Source organism: Pelodiscus sinensis, chromosome 6, assembly GCF_052426305.1.
Source record: "Pelodiscus sinensis isolate ZL-2025 chromosome 6, ASM5242630v1, whole genome shotgun sequence".
Taxonomy (NCBI): Eukaryota; Metazoa; Chordata; order Testudines; family Trionychidae; genus Pelodiscus; species Pelodiscus sinensis.
In genome coordinates, this window is record NC_143057.1 from 50,011,365 (window position 1) to 50,016,993 (window position 5,629).

General features: G+C 38.5%; 1 long non-coding RNA gene across 1 annotated transcript; it reads right to left on the reverse strand.

The window, feature by feature from the left end:
- Positions 1–1,484: 1,484 nt before the first annotated feature.
- Positions 1,485–5,184, reverse strand: LOC142830057 (uncharacterized). Its single transcript, XR_012905082.2, has 4 exons — positions 5,124–5,184; positions 4,856–5,007; positions 4,209–4,345; positions 1,485–3,962 (listed from the first exon to the last, which is right to left on the reverse strand). It is a non-coding gene; the product is annotated as an uncharacterized LOC142830057 (long non-coding RNA).
- Between the last annotated feature and the right edge of the window lie 445 nt (positions 5,185–5,629).

Below are 5,629 nucleotides of genomic sequence, written 5' to 3' on the forward strand. Positions count from 1 at the left end.
AACATGGTATTTTCTTTTGTCAGTGAGATTTAATTAAAAAAAAACACACTGGACTTCAGAATGGGAAGCTCAAGAACTACATTTGAATCTATAAGACATAGCTCTCTATAGAGGCATCTTTAGAAAAGGTTCAGCTTGAGAAATCCAGTGTATGGGATTTTAAACAAGAAAAGTACCTAGAGAAATAACCCATCCAGACCCTCACAAACAAATAAAAATCTAGAAAAGTTTGAAGTTCCAAATATATTGGTAACCCTCCCGATAGATCATGGCAACCATTGTTGGGAGGTGGTGGGACTTGATTTGTTCCAGCAAAATGAGAGGTTGCCTTTTATGATTTATATTTTCAGAAACTGTGCCTGCATTTCTGTGCTCCATTTGAAAAAGGCTTAGTATCTGATTGCAGGTACAAATGAAGCACTGGAGCTGGTTACTACAGGCTTGCAATTAATGGCAGGGAAAGATATGTGGGCATAATTTCTGTGAATACATTTTATAAAGAGGCTAGATAGAAACCACTTTAAAATCTGATCCTTTGTTCCTTAGCTAAGATTTAAAAATCTCTGCCAATGGAAGACAGAGCTTCCATTACACCAGGCATGTCCAAAGTCCGGCCCGCGGGCCAATTGCGGCCCGTGTTCCGGTTTAATACGGCCCCACAGGTAATTTGGCAAATCTATCTTTTATGGCCCCCAACGAATCCATATGTATTGAGATGAATACATTGTAAAATCTCAGTTAATGTCAGTTGGTCTAAATCAGTTATAAATATATTTGGACACAACATGTATACTTGGTGTTATGTTCCTGTTCATATTTTTTGAACTTAAAAGTTGACAGACAACCTTTATTACCAATAATATGTAATGTACTTTACAATGTTCCTGACATATATTTCAGCTTCCTGGATTTTTTTTTTCATCAGATATGAAAGGCAGAGTGATTTAACACCTGTTTAGATTTGTCATCCATGTGACTAAATGAAAAGTATGCCGTTTGCAATAAACTTTGCATAAAATAGTTAATTTGCATTAATTTTAATGGTTCAAAGAATGTCAGGCAAAATGGTCGGCCCTCACGCATGTTCACTTCATCAAATCTGGCCCTCTTTGAAAAAAGTTTGGACACCCCTGCATTACACGGTCTAAAAAGAACAGAGGATAATCCCAACATTTTCTGTCTTACTAAAGCCTCTTTTCTGAAAGGTACTTAAGAACAGGAGTGGTCTGATTGACATTAACAGAACTGCTCATGACTTTTAAAAAAGGCCCATGTTTAATTACATTGCAAAGGAGAGTCTAATCTAGCTTCTAATATTCAAGGATAGGTCTGTGTTACTCTTCAGTTCATAATATCTGGCACATTTGTCTATGTAGTCACTTGGAAAGTGCTTAGGAATATTTTGAGAGGGGAAAATGTGACATACAATCAAAGTTTTACATTTTTTTTACTTATGTTTGAAAATGGAATTATTTTGGGAAATGAAAAGAGATACTTTTATCTGTCACGTTGCTGATATGACATTGTTTTCAGAAAGGGTCATTTCATTTTTACTTTAACAGCATTACGATAACATATAAAAGATCTGCTTAGATAGGATGATGAGATTTTTCGGAAGCAAGAGAGTAAATCTAGAACATTATAATAAGGCATCTAAAAAAAGGAAGGAACATAAGTTTAGGTAACAAAAATGTACAACCACGGTGTTAGAGTTGAACATGAATTATGAAGTTTGTAACTGGAGTTAAAATCCTTTTTTTCCCCCTGATGTCTGGGGCTGAACTGGATTTGGTTTTGTGGCTCTGGCATACTTCTACTTAGAAGCAAACTAAAGTATTTCTGAATAAAGTAGTGGTTTAAATGTCACAGATTCCTCTGAAAGCAGAACCCAGAAGGTATATAATTAACTGGAGAAAAGACAGGACATGTTTTCTGCTGGTTTCATTGCAGTTGAAGTGAAGAGAAAATAAGGGGTGATTCTCCCTTTAATTGACAATGGTGCAAACCTGGAGCCGTTTCACAGAAATCAGTGGAGTTATTCTGGTGTTAAAATAGGGTGAGAAGAAAAGCATGCCCATATCACATACATTACATTCTGACTCAGGTAGTGGTATCTAGTACTAAGCAAATTCTGATTTGAATAGCTTTTTTGAATTTGGGAAGTAAACTTTTTTCTTTGCAGCGGGGTTCATGCATCCTTCATGTCACACTGACCATTTGAGTGTGCATTAACTACTAACACTCAACTAGGGGTCTGTGGAAATTTTACATGTTGTACTGTGGCAATTTTAAAGTGTAGGTAGAAAATGGCACCCATAAAAACTGCAGCAGCTGAGTACTCATTCTGTCTGGCATCTGAAAAGATTATTTTTCTCAGGAAAAGCTAAATTTTGTGTGTGGGGGGGAAGAGTGAAACTAACGGGGCGGAGTCTGTACTTTATCAGAGAGTAGACCAAAATGCTCTGCTGCAGGACTATTAGAAAGACCTCTTGGAGAGTTGGAGGGTGTGACGGCCCATATTTCCATCTATGGTTGTAGTCTTTGGATGTGTGTATATATATATATATATTACAGGCAGAATTTGGTATGAAGACTATATTTTTAGTAGTGGCTTCTAATTTTGTAGGCCCAGTCTTTTACTCTAAAATACATGTCCATATTTTCAGCTGCAATGAACACATGGAATTGTTAAAATATAGTCTGGCAGGAAAGAGAGTTTGGAGGAATTCAAGAGCAGTGCATCATATCCTCAACAGGGTAGATATAGACTCTGTAAAGATCTGACCCCTTCATACAGAAGGCCAGACCACTCTAAGGTTTAAATCACATCCCACGTCCCTCTGGGGTTCCTTCAGCCAACTAACGGAATGGGGAATCCTGGGGCCAAATTTGCCACTTGTTAAAACAAGCATAACTCAGTGAAAGTCCCTGTTACTATTACTAAACTTGTGAAGAGAGAAGTTATGACAGGAAACTCTTTCGCATTATCAAAACCCTTTGATACTAAACACATTCAAAAATCTGCTTGAGGGATGAAGAGCTCTCTGGAGGGTTTTTTTTGTTTTTTGCCAGTTTCCTTTTCATTAGAGTTTTGAAACTCACATGTAGTGAGATTGTGACAACGTAAGATCTAGAAGTTGCACTGGAAATTGATGTCTTGAGCTAAAAGAGCACAAAATTGTTCTTTTTGCATCATCATTGGAGTGCATATTCTGGATTTGTTCCTTATCTGGATTTCCCACTCATGTCAGTGTAATTGCACTAAGGGTTTGAGGAAAGGATATCTGACATCTCCACAGGACAAATCAGAAAAAAAAAAAATCCTCAGAATACAGATTTTCATCCAAAAGGTTGCATTTAGTTTATCTCCTGCTATTTCACTCTCAGTATGGATGGCTATCAAGTTATCAAACAGAAGCAAATGTCACTCTCAGTTGTGCTCTGTAATCACTTTCACAGAGTCTCACACATGTACCTATATACAGTATATTAAAAATCCACTAGTAGATTTTTCCATTTGTGTACACTAAATACTAAAAGTATATTCTCTTTTTTTAAATATACATGGTGTCCTGATCCCATGCTCACTGATGCCATTGAAAAGATTTCCTTTTTAAAATCATCAGTGCAGAGATTTTCTTTTGTGTTAGTGAACACATGTCCATCCAACCATCATTTGATAAACTGACACGTTGCAGTATCCCATTCAGAAGAGATGGGCTCTTTCCTGAGAATCCTATAATTAAGGGCCGGATCTTGCAAACTGAACTGCGAATCCTCTGTGCAATGGTGGAACCCATTTGAACTTATGGGGTCAATAACCATCAAGCCCCACAAAAGCTGTTTGAATCTGGGGGGAGGGGTCTAATCAGGCCTTTTTCTGCTATCTGCTGGAGGCAACAGCCCCTACTCAAAGAAAGCCCACTCGGGTTGGACTTCCAACAAGACAGTCCTCCAGAAATCTAGAAGGGACAGGAGAAGACACTAATTAGAATCCAGCAAGCCAGTGAAGATAGTTTGCCTGATTTGGGGGCTCATGGTGCAAAAAGGGCATGGTGGGTGACACTGGATAGAGGAAGAGCTCCCCAAGGCTAGCAAAGGGGCAGGTCAGGCCTTTGCCTTCCAGTGCTACAACTGAGCACTTCCCTTCAAGATTTCTTGTTTACAGATGTGGACACCCAAATTCCAAGTATGTTATTCTTATTTACCTGTGTACAGTCTCATGTTGAGCTTGTGGGATAGACTGGTCTGCTCCCAGCATGCCAGGCACAACTTGTGGACTAAGATAGGGAGTGCCCGCAGTGTCACATTTGGTCATGCAGGAGGTTCAGTGGAGCAGCCCCACCTGTGGTAAACATTTAATCAATCAGATGGGAGCAGGAGGAAGAACTGTGCTGAATAAACAATGTGAATACTTTTCAGCTAGCTGGAATAGGATCCTCCCAGCCAAATGCTTGTTAAAAATCTAGTCTTAAACATACAGCACACATGACAGGGGGATGTTCTTCCTTCTGAAGTAAATCCAGACGTCTATAGAAGTTCACTGCTCAGTAAAAATAGTGGGACTCAGGAGATTTAAGTTCAGATAACTGAGAATATCTAAATCATTTCCATAATGAGAACAAGCTTGTACATCTGAATGGAGAGATGGAATTGCAATCCTTTTCATAGCCCTTTGAAAAGCTACGTTATACCTAGTACAGAGATAAAGCATTTCCCTTCAGGAGGGTTTTTGGTCGCTGTGTAAAGCTGTCAAGCATTCTGAGGCATCAGAAGGAAATAAAGGGAGAAATCACTTCTCATATGAGGATGGAGCAGAGACTGAACTAAAGATGAGACGCAAGCAACAACTTACATTTTTATGATTGATCAAATCAGTCTCCTCTGTCCTGGAGAAATTTATCTTTTTCCTCTTCTCAGCTCTTCAGTTCAACAGAACTTGGCAATGTTAACTGCCTGTCATTCCCAGTATGCTTCATGCCTGACCATGCATAGCTTTCTGCAGTTCTGAAGAGGCAACATATTTCTTCAGTATTGTTTTAGCTGCACTGTATTTTCTAAAACATTGTACAAGCCCAATAAAACTTATGTCACTGACACAAATTTGGAAGGAGGGATGGTACCTTTTAACAAGTGCTTGCTCATCAACCCATGTAGTCTAGGTCTCAGGACTGTACTCTCCTGCCAGAAATGATAGCAAAGTTTTGATGATGGTCATCACTTTCTAAGAACAGTGAGTTACAAAAATACTGGCATTCTTTTGCCACCCAAGAACTATTGGGTCCATATCCAGCACTCAACCCTCCACACTTCCAAGAGCTATGGTAAGATATTATATATGCTACAGGAAGTGAAAAAAACTAAGGATATTTACACTTAAATTGCCATTATTAATTTTCAGGGTAACTCATATGTTAATAAGCTTCAGATCGGTAGCCAAACTTAAAAACTGTAACTGGAAAAACTTAAACAACAACAAATAGTCTAGCAGCACGTTAAAGACCAACAAAACATGTAGCTGTATCATGAGCTTTCTTGGGCACAACCCGAAAGCTCATGATACCATATACATGTTTTGTTAGTCTTTAAGGCGCTGCTAGACTATTAATAGGTTAATGTTTATTAAGAT